General features: G+C 40.7%; 1 long non-coding RNA gene across 1 annotated transcript in view; it reads right to left on the bottom strand.

The window, feature by feature from the left end:
- Nucleotides 1-1,021: 1,021 nt before the first annotated feature.
- LOC138985972 (uncharacterized) overlaps nucleotides 1,022-18,776 on the bottom strand; it is an 86,739-nt gene continuing 68,984 nt past the window's right edge. The window contains exons 3-4 of the long non-coding RNA XR_011462903.1: nucleotides 2,440-2,512; nucleotides 1,022-1,168 (exon numbers count right to left, since the gene is read on the bottom strand). This is a non-coding gene — a long non-coding RNA (uncharacterized lncRNA). The remainder of the gene's footprint in view (nucleotides 1,169-2,439; nucleotides 2,513-18,776) is intronic.

Raw genomic sequence — 18,776 nt, 5'->3', positions numbered from 1 at the left:
GATAGGGGGATGGGAGAGAGGTGTAAGAGGGAGGGGATATATACATATACATATATTACTTCATTGTACAGCAGAGACTGGGCTTCCCACGTAGAGCTAGTGGACCAGCACTCAGGCCCCTCCCCTGACAGAGGAAGGGAGTTGCCTCATGAACAGTTCATACCGGCATGACAAAACCTCACTGGTTTCTGTAACAGAGGTTTCTACTGGGTTGTAGCACTGATCCACTCTGTGGATGCCCTTAATATAGGGGTGGGAGAGAGAAAAGAACAACACTTCCTAGGCTCTGGTGACAAACTTTTCACTTCCACTTCTCAGACCATGGAGTTACCGACAGAGCTTCCGGGAAGGTTATTTAAACTCCAGGGCTCATTGGTATTGCTAGATGTCTGCCCATGGTAGCACAGCCTTGCTCCAAGATCAGTTCCCCTACCAGAGAGATTGGTGAGAGTCTAGCCCACAGGCCTGATGCTGCTCTCTCTTACGGTACTTTTATTTAACTGTCTAATTCCACCCAGCAAGCTGAATTAACTTCCCAACATGCCAATCCACTAAATGTGCCTACGTATACATAAATCCCACTTGGGTGTCCCAGGAAGTGCTAGTGGTAAAGAACGTGCCCGCCAACGCAGGAGACATAATAGACATGGGTTCAACCCCTGGATTGGGAAGATCCCCTGAAGGAGGGCATGGCAACCCACTCCAGGATTCTTGCCTGGAGAATCCCATGGACAGAGGAGCCTGGCGGGGTACAGTCCATGGGGTCACAAAGAGTCGGACCCGACTGAAGAGACTTAGCACATGTACCTAAATCCCAGTTTGGACATACTTCACATTGTTCCCCATAGAGCTTCTGGCCACATATGGCATATGGCCAGTGTTGCCTAACTTCATGCTCTGTCAATTGTATCTGAATTTTAACATAGCTGGAACCCCTGAGTCTGCTCTCTTCCACAGAAAATAGATTTTCTCTTTTTGAGAGATCCATGGAATATTTACCAAATAATCATATGGTCAGGCTTCCCTGGTGGCTCAAATGGTAAAGAATCTGCCTGCAATGCAGGAGACGTCGGTCGGTTTGATCCCTGTGTCAGGAAGGTCCCCTGGAGGAGGGAGTGGCAACCCACTCCAGTATTCTTGCCTGGAGAATCCCCAGGGACAGAGGAGTCTGGAGGGTCAGAAATGAAGAAAATCTCAATAAATTAAATAACAGAAATTCAATAGGCCACATTCCCTAGCCACAGTGCAGTAAAGCTAAAAGCAATTTACTTAACTTATAACCATAAAACACCTAACCATTTGGAATTCTTTTAAGTCTCCTAATAACCATGAGATCAAAGAGGAAATCAATAATACAAAAATATATCATTTAGAAAATAATGGGAATACAAATACATATCAAATCATGAAATGAGGCCAAGCAGAATTTAGAAATAAATTTATAAACTTCAATTGTTTAAATAAAAATGAAAAACACATGCTAAGCTATAAAGGAAAGATTTCTGAGAAAAAAAAAAAAATGGTCCCAAGAAGGGAATAACGAAGTTAAGAGCAAAAAGAATATCATCTTCCTTATAATGAGTACCTACAATGTGTCAGGTTCTTTTCCATTTTCTAATCTCTCCAAAATTACAAACTGGTATCCTTAGGGGATTGGTTCCAGGACGTGGGTACCAAAATCCTCCAGTGCTCAAGTCCCTTGTATAAAATGTCTCAGTATTTGCATATCACCTATACACATCCTTTTATATACTTAAATCATTTCTATTTTACTTATAATATCTAATCTAATATAAATGTTATATAAATAGTTGCTGGCACATGGCAAATTCAAAGTTTTGTGTTTTTTGGAATTTCTGGAGTTTTTAAAAACATTTTTGATCAGAGTTGGGTTGAATCCACAGATGTGGAACCCACAGATACAAGAAGGCAGATTTTTATTATTATTTCAATTTGCAAATGAGGCTACTGAATATCAGAGAAGATGAGGAATTTGTCTGAGGCTTCACGGCTCTTAAGTTGTGAAAGGAATCAAGCTCGGGTCTGTCTGACTCCAAACATTGCCCTGTTTCTACTATATTCCATCCACTGATATGCACTTTCTTTAACATATCTCATTTATACAAACATACATTTAAAAAGAGACTACACGCTGGGTCATTGAAAAAAATTATATAATGGATAAGCCTCAGAAAGACTTAATGGACAAAAAAGATAACAATATATCATATCAGATGCAGAGATTTTAAAATCAAAGCTATAGTCTATACAAATACATAATACTAGGCTTTCTATCAGATAGGAAAAAATTAAAAGTTTAACGATATACTTTTTTGGCTAAGACTGGGGAAACAGGTGCTCTCTCTCTCTTTTGCGCCTTCATTGCTGGAAGAAATGCAAAAATGGTAAACCAATGGAGGGAAATTTAGCAATACATACCAAAATGCCATATTTATCCACCTTTTAACCAGTCCAGCAATCTCACTTGTATAAACTTATCCTGAAGATACACCTACAACAACACAAAAATACACAATCATAATGTTATTCATTGTTTGTAATGGCAAATTATTGGCAATTACCTAAATGCCCAAGCATAGGAAGTTGGTTAATACTATGGAAAATGCACAGAGAGGAATACTATGCAGCTGGACAAAAGAATTGGGAAGACCTTTTTTAACTTACATGGAATGATTTCCAGGATGTATTGTTAAATTAAAAAAACAAGATGCAAAAGATTTTATATGATACAGTATCTTTTTGTGTAAGAAATGAGGGAAAATCACAAAACATACATAAATCTGAAATTTGGGGGAGAAAATCACCAAAAAGATGAATCATAAAGCAATGAAACTTGTTACTTACAAGTGATAGTGGAATGCAGTAGAAAGGCTAAAGGAAGGGCAAACATCATTGAGTATCAGTACAAACTCGTCATTTCAAATATAAAAATACATATATTTCTTAGTGTGAGTGTGTGCTCAATCGAGTACAGTCCTTTGCAATCTCATGGACTGTAGCCCACCAGGTTCCTCTGTCTATGGGATTTTCTAAGCAAGAATATTGGAGTAGTTTGCCATTTCCTTCTCCAGTGTTTCCTGGTACTGTCTGCTAAGAGGACCTAAAAGCGATCCACACATCTAGTGGCCAGATATTGGTTTAAATGCCAACCTTGCTTTGAAGGGGTTCCCATTGGCTAAATCTGGGATAATTTGAGCATCAGAATAAATAAGAACCATACTGGATAATAATCTACTGTTTTAAACTGGAATTATGAGTCCATACTGATAGTATAGATAACTAGAGAGATAGTGAATATTCAGTAGAAGGCTTCCCTGGTGGCTCAGTGGAAGAAAAAGTGCACGCCAATGCAGGAGACCCAGGTTCGATCCCTGATCTGGGAGAATCCCACGTGCCATGGAGCAACTAAGCCTGTGCCCCACTACTATTGAACCGGTGCTTAGAGGCCATGCTCCACAGCAGAAGCCACCGCAATGTGAAGCCAGCACACTGCAGCTAGAGAAGAGCCCCCACTCGCCACAACCAGAGAAAAGCCCACACGGCAATGAAGACTCAGCACAGCCAAATCAATAAACTTTGAAAATTGTTCAGTAGGTAGGTAGTCGGTAGATATATCTATATCTATCTATATATATGGGGATTCCCTTGTAGCTCAGATGGTAAAGAATCTGCCCGCAATGCAGGAGAATTAGGTTCGATCCCAAGATTGGGAGGATTCCCTGGAGAAGGAAATGGCAACCCACTCCAGTATTCTTGCCTGGAGAATTTTATGGATGGAGGAGCCTGGCAGGTTACAGTCCATGGGGTTGCAAGGAGTCAGACACGACTGAGTGACTTTCACTTTATATATATATATTCAGGAATATATTATGATTAGACTAAGGATGGGTTAAGGACTTTCCTCTTTTTTCTCATTCTCATTCACTTTGGACAGTTCTCTTAAAGTGAAACACAATACTGCATATTCTTATTCTCATCTTCATCTTTGACCAGATAAATCTCTTCCCTTGCTGACACTTTTATATGTTGTTTTATTGTACAGTTTTATTTTGAGGTTGGTAACAAATGAGAATTTTTCTTCCCAGTTGACAAGTGTTAAAAAGAGAGAGAGAGAGAAACTAGAAGTGCTTGCCCAGGATTAGGCACGGGAGAGGGCAGCCTGGTGGGGATGTTGCACTTAGGGCAGCCGGTGGTTTCCTGGAGACCTCCAGACTGCAGCGGTGGCACGGAGTAGGATGTGAGCCCAAGGCTAGAGGAGACCCCGGGTCTTTGCAAGCAGCCCTTCTGTCGGTAGGGGTTTACCACTTCCTGGACGGTACCCAGGTTCATCGGGGGTCCCGTTGAGTAAGGCAGACCCCAGAGCTCAGCCATTCAGCTATCATTCTGACCCACAGACCATCCTCTCTCTTCTCCCTAACAAAGCCCTACAATGATAATTATAATGATTTTTTTCCCCACTCTTCCTGGACTCATTTCCATTTAGTTAAAAATGCACTTCCCCAATGATTCATTTATCAGCCTGCTTCTGCATTTAATCATGCCTTCCCCATCACCCCTCCCAATGACGTGAAATTGTTATCCAGCAGCCAGACCTCTCATACTCCCAAATGATTGCATGGCCCTCACTCCATCTCCTTAAGTTATAGCATTAATTAAACTGTGCTTTAATTAAGTAAGCCCTACCCTCCTCTTATAACAGTCCCATTCAGGCAATTTCCTTCAGGTAATTCCCTTCATTTCGATATTATGACTCACGCCTACTGGGGCTAGAGGCATATATGTACGGGCACAGGATGAGATTTTATGTTGTCTTTGGATGTTGATTAATTACCTTGGCAACCTGTGTAATTTCTACAGCTCTATAAAACCTCGATCCTTATTTTCTTCCTCCCAAAACTCTTCTTCTGGGGAAATAGAAAAGCAAGGCCTTCTGCCGTGTTCCACCTGAAATGCAATCAGCACACAAACCTCCAGACCTAGGGAAGAATTGATATTTACAGCTCTTGCTACTGTGGACATCGGAAAACATGACAGACTGGAGAGTACCAGTTCTGAGTGCATACAGGAAGCACCATATTGTGGAATTCCTCAGATCCCTATTAAGTTACAGAAAATATGAAGCTATCAGTATAATTCTGCCCTGTGTCAGCACTGCAAACAGGAAGTGTTGGTATATATTTCAGACCTGAGTGTCCTAAACCAACACCGTCAGGAGACTCTCTTGCTTTGAGAGTCTCTGAGCTCTGAGCTTCCTATCTCTGGAGGTTAATAGGGTGGATCCCAGGCCCCAGTTAAATCCCTGCCTCACAACTAGGAGTCCAGCTGGGCATTTCTGCCCCAGTTTATTGGAGACCCACTCCAGTAACTCTAGGGCACAAGAGGACCAACCATCCTGGTTTAGCTGGGACTGAGGGGTTTTCTAGGACCTGGGACTTTCAGTACAAGAACTAGGAGAGTTCCAGGTAAGGTGGCACAGTGGGTTACCCTGAGGGCAGGTCCTTAAGGGAAGGAGCTGTGTTCTAAGTGACTGTGTCCAAAGCAGCCAAGTAGCTTCAGCTAAATTTGAATGGCTATCCACACTGAAATATATTAAATCATTAAGAACTTTGATCCTATAGTTGGACCCCAATTACAGAAAATTGTTTTTTTTTTCCATTTGAAGAATGGGTATTCCTGAAGCAAATAGCATCATCCCTTTTCTCAGTGGCCAGCCCATTCTGACTGAAGGACAGGCAGTAATGAGGTAAGATACCTGTTCCTGGTACCCCAGAGGAGAATGGAAAGGTTTACACGAGAGTTGAGAGGGTCTATATTTGAGGTTAGGGGGACAACACAGAGCTCTAAATCCAGGAGGATCCAGCTGCTCTGATCAAAAAACAGACTTAGAATCCAAGATGACCACACTGGACCTACAAATCCCAAATTTAATTATAAGGAATTACTATGGGTACTTGTTATGTAATAATAGTAACAACCAGCATATATGAAGCCTGATTGGGCTTCCCTGGTGGTGCAGTAAAAGAATCCACCTGCCAACCAGGAGACCCACGTTTGATCCCTGAGTCAGGAAGATCCTCTGGAGTGGGAAGTGGCAACCTACTCCAGCATTCTTGCCTGGGAAATCCCATGGACAGTGGAGCCTGGTGGAACTATGGTCCATGGCATCACAAAAGAGATGGACACGACTTAGCGACTAAACACCAACAAATGGCAGCCTGATTATGTACCTAGAACTGTTCCAGGTACTTTCATGGATTTACTCATTCAATCCTCTCTATGAGGTGAATATTAAGGTTATTATCACCATTTGACACATGAGACAGAGGAAGGTTAAGCAAATTTCCCCCCAGATCACACAAATATTAAGTGAAGGGATAGGTCATCACCAAAGCTGGTGTTGTTAGTCATTGTTATGCTCTTTCTCATGGGCTATTCTCCTTGTGTTAAAATACACAAGGGTCCATCCTTATGTAATGAATTTGGGGTGAGATCCAGGGATCTGCATTTAAACAATAGCTTAAATGATTCTGATGCAGGGAGAGGCAGTATCTCAGGGATCTAAGTACATCTTCAACCCAACAGGTATGCAAGAGCCCAGGACTCAACACCGGACATTCGGATTTCTAGCAGCAGTTCCCAGAGAAGGCAATGGCACCCCACCAGAGGAGCCTGGTAGGCTGCAGTCCGTGGGGTCGCTAAGAGTCGGACACGACTGAGCGACTTCACTTTCACTTTTCACTTTCCTGCTTTGGAGAAGGAAATGACATCCCACTCCAGTGTTCTTGCCTGGAGAACCTCAGGGACAGTGGAGCCTGATGGGCTGCTGTCTATGGGGTCGCACAGAGTCGGACACGACTGAAGCGACTTAGCAGCAGCAGCAGCAGTTCCAGTTCTGAACCCCACAGCTGATCTGCCCACTCTGGTGATAGACACTTCTATCACTTTCAAGCCTGACGTGTGCATGGGGGCATGATTACAGTGAATGATTTCAGCTAGGGCTGGCAGAGGCAGGGCTCACAGCTTCGTTCTGCAGGCCATCTTCATTTTGCTTGGGGAGAAGAAATTATGAGACCATCACGCTAAGCTGCACTGCTGAGTGTGAGCTGCCCAACTGCCTAAAGTGACCCCAGATCATGACTTTCAACCCTTGGAGAGGATGTGGTTGTCTGAGCTGAAAAGTGGTGGTGACACGCATGAACTGTCTGAATCCTAAGAAAAAAATGTTGGCACGCTTGGCATGGTTTCCAGTGAAACAAAGAACCCAGCCTCAAAGCCTACTGGTTAGGCCAGATTACGTGGTCTGAACAGTCCTATCTGGGGAAAAAAAAAAAAAAACCCACAAAACTGTGAGACACGCTTTCTATCTTCCTGGGAAGATCTAAAGGTCTCAGGAAAATGGACGCTCTGCTTCTTGCTTTAAACAAAGGATTCTCACCCCCCTGCGTCTTCCCCAGCATCAGCATTTGCAAGTCATGAAGAGCACACTTGGGGCCACTGTGGTTTTACTGATCCATCTTGGTACTCTGGCTGTGTGTGTGTGTGTGTGTGTGTGTGTGTGTGTGTGTGTGTGTAAGACAGACAGAAAAGTACACTAGCTTGAGCAAAGCCCTCATTTGCTATGGATATTGCTAGAAGTACAACTCGAAGCCTGTTTTCTTCCCCAGCAGTCACCACAGTATATGTTTCAGCTCCTCTTTACTATGCCTGTGTTCTGGAAGCTGAATGTCTCCAGTTGAGGAGAGCAGAGCTTGTTATTTTCCCCCAGTCGACTCTTGAGCAATAACCTTAAAGAACTGATGGAAATCATATTGGCTTTTGTTTCTTTTCTCCTACCCTTGCTAATGGAGATTTTTAGAGAACATGGCCACCCCCAGACAGACTGCTGCTCCTGATCAAAACTCCCCAGATCCTCTGGGCAGGGTGTGCACCTGCCAGCCAGCCGTTCGTAGAAAGTGAGAAAATGAAGCAGAATTAGCATCATATCCACATTCTTTTTTCTCCTAACAGGCTCGGCAGCTGGCTCTTCCCGCTGGGCAATTTTTTCCCTTTTTCTTTGTGATTTGCCAAAGGAAAAAAAAAAAAAGACAGAAAGAAAAGGAAGAACAATTAGGAACATCATTTTAAGGTGTGTGCACCGGGTGGAGCCCTTTTAAGTGACATTCAGAAGCCCTGGATATCCACAATTCCCTGTGCCCCAGGCTGGTCTGGCCCAGATTTCTTGTTTCAATGACATCCGTCCTTCAGCTTCTTCATTGTGTTCTGGTCTCTTCTCAAATGACAATACCCAGGGGATAAAACACTGCTCTTCTTTTTTCTTTTTGTCTTTATTTTAAGAGCAATTCCCTTAATCCTTTTTTTTAGCCATGGAAAGGAACTCCTGTTCTCATCAATGGCTCTGTTGGACGAAGGCTAACCACAGGCAGCTATGTAGACAAATCTCAAAGCTGGCAATCTGAAATATTTTACCCATTATAGGTAAAAGTGAAAGTGTTAGTCGCTCAGCTGTGCCTGACTCTGCAACCATATGAACTGTAGCCCACCAGACTCCTCTACCCATAGGATTTTCCAGGCAAGAGTGGTTTTTCAGGCAAGAATACTGGAGTGGTTGCCATTTTCTTCTCCAGGGGATCTTCCTGACCCAGGAATTGAACCTGGTCTCCTGTACTGCAGGCAGATTCCTTACCATCTAAGCCACCAGGGAAGCCCCAACTAAAAATACTATTCTGAGAAAATCTGAGCTTTCATACAAATTATGAAAATGTTTAAAGAGATTCTTAACAAAAAGAATCCTCCCAAGATTGATTCTTGTAGGTAACTGCTTACAGATCATTTACTATCATTAAAGATTGGTGGAAAATTCACTGGAGAGGAAAAATTAACTTGGAGTGAAATTTAAAGTCAATCTGTCTGAACCACTAAAAAAAAAATTAAATCTCTCAGAAATGTAAATAAACCTTTGGGTTATAATAAAAACCTATGCTGAAATAGCATTTTGTATACAAATTTTAAGCCATATTTTTGTTTTTTAAAAGCTTGATTCTAATGGAATTTGATTAATCAAATGATTAAATCAAAGGCTCATTTGTAAGTACAAGGAACAAACTAGTGTGACCATCTTATTACTTTCAAATGAAGACGTAAATGCAAATTAGCTCATTATCAGGCGGAAGGAGAAAAGAATGTTCTCTGTTTAGAAAAAGGCCGCTACAGAAAGAACCATGCAAGTGTTCCATTTTTTTTTTCTCCTAAACTCCTTGATAATCTAATAAATGAAAAATAATACTTTATTGTTCTAATATGTATTTCTCCATCCACGACAGAAAGAGATATTTTCATGTGTTTGTAGTCCTTCAGATTTTCCCCTTGTCAGTAGTCTTAAATTATTATTATGGTTGTCTTTTTAAACTTGTTTATAGGAGTAATTTCTATACTGTAGGTCTATGCTGTCCAGTACAGTAGTTACAAACCACATGTGTGTGGTTAATTTGAATTGAGATATGCTTGGACTTCCCTAGTGGCTCAGACGGTAAAGCCGTCTGCCTACAATGCAGGAGACCTAGGTTCAATCCCTGGGTCGGGAAGATCTCCTTGAGAAGGAAATGGCAACCCACTCCAGTATTCTTGCCTGGAAAATCCCATGGACGGAGAAGCCTGGTAGGCTACAGTCCCTGGGGTAGCAGAGTCAGACACGACTGAGCGACTTCACTTTCACTAAGTGTAAAATAGACACTGGGTTTCAAAAACCTAGGATAAAAACACCCTGGATCTGAACAAAGTGAAAAACACCAAAACAGAGAAAAAGATCCAAGTATATACTGTCTATAAGAGATTCTCTTTAGATTTAAGGACACACACAGGTTAACAATGAAAGGATAGAAAAAGGTATCGAGCACATGTTAACCAAAAGAGAGCAGGGGTATTCATACTTCAACAAATAGAATATATCAGAAACTGTCACAAGAGACAAAGAAGGACATTATATAATGACAAAAGGGTCAGTTCACCAGGAAGATATAACAATTATAAATGTATACATATGCATATATATGTCTATATCAGAGCACTCAAATATAGGAAGCAAACACTGACAGAACTGAAGGGAGAGAAAGGCAGCAGCACAAAAATAGAAGGGTCTTTCAACACCCCCTTCCCATAATGTATAAAACATTCATACAGAAGATCAATAAGGAAATAGAGAACAACACTATACTGAGGAGACCTAACAGACATATATAGAAAAAGCAATCCTAAAATTCATATGAAATCATAAAAGACCTCAAATAGCCAAAACAACCCCGAAAAAGGACAAAGCTGGAATCCTAATGCTTCCTGACTCCAAAATATATTACAGAGCTACAGTAATCAGAGCATATGGTACTAACATAAAATAGATATATAGAACAATGAAACAGAATAGACAGCCCAGAGATAAACCCATACATACATGATCAAATGATCTTCAACAAGGATACAAAGACAATATAATGAGGAAAGGATAATCTCTTCAACAAATGGTGTTGGGAAAACTGAATGTCCACATGTAGAAGAATGAAAGTGGATCCTTAGACCATACCAAAAATCAACTCAAAATGGATTAAGAACTTAAACATAAGACCTGAAGCTATGAAACTCCTAAAAGAAAACAAAGGGATAAATTTTCCTAATACTGTTCTTTGGAATGATTCTTTGATATGGCAACAAAACCAGAGAGAGAGAGAGAGAGAAACAGAGAGATACAGGGAAAGGAGGGAGGCAGGGAGAGAGGCTACACCAGACTGAAAACTTCTGTACAGCAAAGGAAACAATCAACAGGGGGAAAATGCAAGGCAACCTACAGGATGAGGGAAAAGTACTTGCAAATCATATACCAGATCAGGGGTTACTAGTCAAAATACAGAAGGAATTTCTTCAGTTCAATAGCAAAAAACAAATAAGCTGACTTTAAAAGTGGGCAAAAGACTTGGTTAGACATTTCTCCAAAGAAGACATACAAATGACCAACAGGTATGTGAAAAGATGCTTAACATCACTAATCATCAGGGAAATGTAAATGACAACCATAAGAGATATCACCACACATTGGTTAAAATGTCCATTAATCCAAACAAATAAACACGCAAACTCAACCTGAGAATAACAAGTGTTTGGAAATTGGAACTCCTGTGCACTGTCGCTGGGAATGTAAGTTGGTACAACCACCAGGGAAAACAACATGAAGATTCCTCAAAATATTAAATACAGACCTTCCATTTGATCCAGCAATCCCACCTCTGGGTATTTATAAAAAAAATTGAAAACAGGATCTTGAAGAGATAGATATTTGCATTCCAGTGCTCATGGCAGAATTACCGTATTTAAGAGGTGGAAACAAGCTAAATGTCCATCGATAGAAGCAAACTGTTTGCTTTTAAATTAAACATTATTCAGCCTTTTAAAAAAGGGAACTCCTGTCATCTTACAGCATAGATGAATCCTGAGACCATTATGCTAAATGAAATAAGCCAGTCACAGAAGGACGAATACTGCATGATTCTATTTATATGAGGTAGCTAAAGTAGTCAAGTGAATTCTGGGAGATGGTGATGGACAAGGAGGTCTGGCGCGCTGCGATTCATGGGGTTGCAAAGAGTCGGACATGACTGAGCGGCTGAAGTGAACTGAACTGAAAGTAGTCAAACTCACAGAAGCAGAAAGAGGAATGCCAGGGGCTGGAAGGAGAGGGAACTGAGGAGTTACTGCTCAATGAGTACAGCACTTCCATCATGCAAGATAAAATTTTTGATTGATGTAGTCAAATTTTTAAAGATCCCTTTAGGGCTTATGCTTTTAATATTATTACCTGTATTTCACCCTTATAACAATATTCTATATTTTATCCCAATAGTCTTATATTTATTTTTTCTCTTATTTAAACTTTATTCTGACTGGAATTGTGTGTGTGTGTATGTGATATGAGGTTTGCCTAAACATTTTTTTTTTAGTTTTGAAGACCTGTTGTCCCTATATCATTTATTAAACAATGCAGCCTTTCCTCCATTAATTGTAAAACCATCTTTATACTAAATCAGATTTCTGTGGTATGCAGGGATGTATTTCTAAGCTCTTTATTTTCTACCACTGATCTATCTACTACCCCTATGCCACACTGCTTCAATTGCTATAGCTTTATAATATATCTTATCCCTTGTAAGAAACTCCCTGCCAACCCTCCTTGTTCTTTATTTTCAGTTGCTGTTAGAACTTTTCAGTTTCAAGGTTGGCTCCCCTGAAGCCCTGAAGAGGGTATGTGCTGAATAGTCAGGCAGCTGACTGTTATCTGGATCCTCCCCAAGTGAAAAATCAACTAATGATTTGTCTTTAAAGTCAAATCAATAAAATGACAATAATGAACACATCTGTTCTACAAAGCGTGGAATGATACGATTATGATGCTGTTGATGGCATCTCTCATTTGCAAAGTAAATATAGTATAAAATGGAATTTTATCCATTTCATCACACTTGATTTCTACAGCAATTCTGTGTTGATAAGATATGAGTTATTATCCCCATTTCATAGTTGAGAAAATGGAACTCAGACAGACTGAGTAAAATCATGGAGTACAAATAGGATTCAGAAATGTTGACCCATTTCTTTTCCCAGTGCATTTTGAAACCTAGTAATAAAAATGTAAATGATTTCCATTGGAAAATACCATCATAACCCTCTTTGGTCACTTGAATAATATGACATACCACACTTCAACTCACAACTGTATTCCTGAATTCCCCCGTATGTTCAGTTCAATTCAATTAAATCCAGCAAACATTTGTTTTCTTCTCTTTTCCCAGTAACATCATTTTTCTTACAGAAGTGATACCTTGGAGATGTCCAGTCCTGAGGTTTTTACATTCTTATTATCTGATGCATTGTTTGGCTTCGTGAAACACATCTGCGGCAACAGCAGCACTTACTTTATCCAAATATGCTTGATGTACCCAACTTTCTACCAGTTGGGGAAGGAAGGAATGTTTCACATAAAAGAGCCTTAAAATACTAACGTTAAATTCACTACACTATATTAGTGTCAGCAACACTGTCATGCCCAAATTTCCAAGACCCCCAGAGTCACATGTTCAACTGCACATAAAATACATCAGTCAGGTTTATATTTGACTGTAAATAACAGAAAAATTTACTACAATGATGTAGGCAAATAGAGGTTGACTTTTTTTTTTTCCACATTCTAAGACATCCTGAGTCAGGCAGGCAGGTCTAGACAGACACTGAAAGATGCCATCAAGGGACCAGGCTGTCTATGTCATTCTGCTCCACCTACTGGTCACAAGACGGCTGCTGCATCTACAGGCATCGTGTCCACACTCTAGAGGAAATACAAAGCATCATTAGCCACTCCTTTGTTTGTGTTTATAAAAATAATCTTTCCTAGAAATTTCCTATAATTCCCTTTAGGTTTCAAGATTTCATAAGCCAGAGCTAGATAAACTGGCAGCTCTTCTCTGCAAGAAATGTAAAAATTGGGGAAATTGGGGCAGAGGTTTGTCATGACTGATTATGATCAGATACAATCCATCACCTGAGGCTGGACTCACAGCTTCTCTAAACAAAACCAAGGTTTGTTTATAGTAATGCAGGTGACCCCACATGAATGTGGCCCCACTTTTAATTCATGTGGCCCCACAGGAATCAAACATTATGTGGTGATGGTAATAGAGACCCAAATCCAGAGAAAATGAGGAAAAGAAGGGAGGTAGCCCCACTGCCAAATGTGGGATGAGAAGGTTGCTTTTACCTATTCTTGAACCAAGTAAAATAGGGAAAAGATTTCAAAACTTTGGTTTGGTCAGTAAGAACAATTTTGGGCATGCCCATATTTTTTCTTTTTTTCTTTTTTTTTACATTTTAGTTAATTTATTTATTTGGCTGTGTTGGGTGTTAGTTATGTCATGCAGGATCTTTTCAATGTGGTGCACAGACTCTCTAATTGTGGCCCGCAGGCTCAGTAGTTACGGCATCATGACACTTAGCATCATGACACTGAGGCTCATGGGATCTTAGTTCCCCTACCAGGAATCAAACCCACGTCCCCTGTATTGCAAGGCAGATTCTCTACCACTGGACAACCAGGGAAGTTCCTGTGTATGCCCATATTTTAAAAATAGATTTTACTGTCTGTAAAAAGCTTTGGAACCCTAAAATCTCACAAGGCACAGAGGACTACAATGGGGCTGTCCCAGACGGGATGCGTTCTGAAGAGCAATAGAGCTGGCCTAGGATGGCAGCGCCAGCCAACATCATGCTACCAAGAAGCGTATGATGATTCAAATTACTAAAATGTCTGGGAGTCACTTTCATTATCCTTACTGACAATTAATTTTAATGGCAAAATGAAATAATTAAGCAATAGGAAGTCTGGAGCACATAGCTCTCCAGTTACTGTTATGAAAGAAAATCAGTGGTGCAAAGAGAAATTTACCAAGTCTAGGGTCCGTCTAGTCAAGGCTATGGTTTTTCCTGTGGTCATGTATGGATGTGAGAGTTGGACTGTGAAGAAGGCTGAGCGCCGAAGAATTGATGCTTTTGAACTGTGGTGCTGGAGAAGACTCTTGAGGGTCCCTTGGACTGCAAGGAGATCCAACCAGTCCATTCTGAAGGAGATCAGCGCTGGGATTTCTTTGGAAGGAATGATGCTAAAGCTGAAACTCCAGTACTTTGGCCACCTCATGTGAAGAGTTGACTCATTGGAAAAGACTCTGATGCTGGGAGGGATTGGGGGCAGGAGGAGAAGGGGACGACAGATGATGAGATGGCTGGATGGCATCGCTGACTCGATGGACGTGAGTCTGAGTGAACTCCAGGAGTTGGTGATGGACAGGGAGGCCTGGTGAGCTGCGATTCATGGGGTCACGAAGAATCGGACATGACTGAGCGACTAAACTGAACTGAACTGAACTGAGAGTTCTTTCATATGAACCAAGGTGGTGAGGAACTAAGACTATGGTGAGAAAAATGCTGAGTCACTGAATTCATTAGCCAAGTTAACGTTCCATATGGCATTCAAGCTATTGCTTTACAAATTATTTAGGATAATTAATAGAAAATGTGCTACAATAATGAGCAGTATTTTAGTAGCTTCTTTGCCAATATGCATTACAAAGAGCGCTCATTTAATACTCCCTTTTTTTGTTTGTTTGTTTGTTTCTGCTCCTTGAAAAGTATTTTGCCAGGAGCTTGTCTATATTTAACATCATCGCCTGTTGACTTTGTCAAAGTCAACAGGACTGTAATTTGCCTCTCAGTCACTCTCTTAGAGAACAGATTTCCACCAGTGTTTTTTCAACTGAGAAACAGTTACAATCTTGGTCAGACCATGCATTCTTGTGGTGGGGGACTGACTCCCATATTGCATGGAATTTTTATCATCCCTAGACTCAGGACACTAAATGTCAATGTAATTTGGATGACCCCATACACTCCCATTCATTCCCAAATATCCCCTAAGAACACAGTTAAGCCACAAACTGAGTTCCAGGAGGTGTCTTAAATTTACAGAGTCCAAAGTAAGATGCTCAGTAGCCCAGATCATATATTGATTGGTAGTAGATGCAGTACTGGAACCCAGGACTAGAACTCTGACTCTGGGGAGCTTCACACAACAGGCTTTTTCTGACATCTGATAGAAAGTTAATGTTCTTTTTTGTGCATAACAGCTATTTAATAATATTTGCTGAATAACTGAGAATCCAATTTCATCAAAGCCAATGCTATTCATTAACGGGTAGTCATCTGTGAAAAATGGAATCCTTAATAAATAAATAAGGAAAGGTATTTTGCATTTGGGCTCTAGCCAAATATTAACTGCAGAGGCTTTGCATTGCCTACAGGGTCAGACAAAGAGCAAGAATAAGGTTGTTGTGTATAGAAGTTTGATGCCAAGGAAAAGTCAGTGATTCCATAAAGGAGGCAGCTAGGGGTCCAGAGAAACATTTTGTGCAATACCATGCATATGGACTCCGAGAAAAGGATTCAGAGATTTTCAGCAATACTTTCCCTGCTACCTTTTGCCAAATAAATTTTTATTTGTTAATATTTCACTTCCTTGACCTGGCCTTCCACCTTTATCATTAAAATGAACACTAAATACTTTCCTTCACTAAATACTAAACAGCATTCTTTTTGCCTTTGGGAATACCAGACCACTTTACCTACCTCCTGAGAAATGTGTATGCAGGTCAAGAAGCAACAGTTAGAACTGGAGATGGAACAACAGACTGCTTCCAAATCAGGAAAGGAGTATGTCAAGGCTGTATATTGTTGCTCTGCTTATTTAACTTATATGCAGACTACGTCATGAGAAATGCCAGGCTGGATGAAGCACAAGCTGGAATCAAGATTGCCGGGAGAAATATCAATAACCTCAGATACGCAGATGACACTACCCTTAGGGCAGAAAGGGAAGAAGAACTAAAGAGCCTCTTGATGAAAATGAAAGAAAAGAGTGAAATGTTGGCTTAAAGCTCAACATTCAGAAGACTAAGATCATGGCATCCAGTCCCATCACTTCATGGCAAATAGATGGGGAAACAATGGAAACAGTGAGAGACTTTATTTGGGGGGCTCCAAAATCACTGCAGATGGGGACTGCAGCCATGAAATTAAAAGATGCTTGCTCCTTGGAAGAAAAACTATGACAAACCTAGACAGTGTATTAAAAAGAAGAGATGTTACTTTGCCAACAAAGGTCCATCTAGTCAAAGCTATGATTTTTCCAGTAGTCATGTATGGATGTGAGAGTTGGACTATGAAGAAAGCTGAGTGCCGAAGAATTGACGCTTTTGACCTGTAGTGTTAGAGAAGACTCTTGAGAGTCCCTTGGACTGCAAGGAGATCCAACCAGTCCATCCTGAAGGAAATCAGTCCTGAATATTCATTGGAAGGACTGATGCTAAAGCTGAAACTCCAATACTTTGGCCACCTGATGCAAAGAACTGACTTATTGGAAAAGATCCTGATGCTGGGAAAGATTGAAGGCAGGAGGAGAAGGGGACGACAGAGGATGAGATGGTTGGATGGCATCACCGACTCAATGGACATGCGTTTGAACAAGGTTAGGGAGTTGGTGATGGACAGGGAAGCCTGGTGTGCTTCAGTCCTTGGGGTTGCAAGGAGTTGGACACAACTGAGCAACTGAACTGACTCTTTTTGCCTTCTTTGCTGGCCACCAAAGTACACATTCTATTTATCACTTAGTCATTCCACAAAAGTGGGTGCAAGAATAGCCACAATGTGACAGGCACTATGCTCAATGTTAGAATACAGCGGAAACATATAGGTTGCAGAAATGTGAGAACAGATGAGTAGCTTTGGAAAACCAGGCTCACATTCCAACGAGGCCATTAGAAAGCTCCTTAGCTTGCTCATATTCCAATTCTGAGCCTCAGCTTTCTCATTTCTAAAAGTGAGAAAAACACCTATGCTCTAGGTTAGTACAGGAATTAAATATAAATTATGTGAAAATTCTAAGCACATTGTCTAGTACATAAGTTTCTTTTTGCTTCTGAACATTTTGTCACTTTAACAGTGACAGCGACGTTTTGCCAGTGTAACTCTGCCACTGCCCTCAGCTGAGACTCTGAGTGAGCTGCGAACACACACATGGTTTCCTCAAGTGAAGCTGCTACCTGCCTTATCAACAGGTTAACAAGGGGGTTCATTCACAGGGACATTATGAGGTTTGAGAGAGATGACAGAAAAAAAGAAAGTCATGTGGATCTCAATCTAATTTTTAAACTTAATTGAAATTTTAAGTGCACCTAGTAATATATTTAACTTATTTCAGATTCACAGCATTGAGTATGGAATCAGAATATCACAAATGCAATTCTAATAATGGTATATGCCTTGCATTAATTTTAAAGAACTAATTCTTACATTCTTTGGGCTAAAATGATTATATTCTCATAAAGCTACTTATATCACTACCACCTTTAATCACACATAGAAAGAGTTCTCTCTTGTTCTTTTATAATAAGCCCCCAAATATACATATATATATTATATCTCAATTCTGTTTTAAGACTCTATGATGTCACAGTGATCAATATAATTGTTCTGTAGTGAATGCAAATATAGCTGATCCCATATCTAATAGCAGGCCTGACTCAGGTTGTGAAGGAGCATTTCTTCCCACTTAGTGTGGCTAACTCCTATTCACCTCCCAAGATTTTGACCTTGGGATACCCTCTCTGGGCAGCTCCCAGCCACTACCAATCCACTCTGATTCCCGGATGGGCCAGGCATCCCTTCTTGTATTCCCCTGACACTGAGTGAATCTACCTCAAATCCCCAAACAGTCCAAATGAGTTGCCGTATTTTACCTCTTTGCCTCTGCTGGTAGACTAGAAGAGCTTAGAAAGGTCCAGGGACTATTCTCACCCTTACATTCTAGTTCCTCACATGTCCTACGTGTTAAAAACATAACACTTGATTTCAGAAAGCTGAAAGAAAGACACACTTTGTGGCTCCATAAAACCATGTCTCCAAAGTGTTAAAACACTTTTTCTTCCCCATCTTCCCACCAGCCATGAGAGCTGCAATCTTATCACTGAAGCCGGAACTTTGAAGTCATTTGATAATGGTGTTAGTGGTGCCAAAAAAAGCAAATTAAAAGACTGTCTAAGGGATTGTTTTTCTCTTGAATTTGAAAGCCAATGTCTGAACACTGAGATCCTGTGGCAAGAAGTGACAGTCCCTTT

This window comes from Bos mutus, chromosome 27, assembly GCF_027580195.1.
Source record: "Bos mutus isolate GX-2022 chromosome 27, NWIPB_WYAK_1.1, whole genome shotgun sequence".
In the NCBI taxonomy this organism is placed as follows: domain Eukaryota; kingdom Metazoa; phylum Chordata; class Mammalia; order Artiodactyla; family Bovidae; genus Bos; species Bos mutus.
Note: the sequence above shows the minus strand (reverse complement) of the source record. Positions and strands in the feature narration are given on the sequence as shown.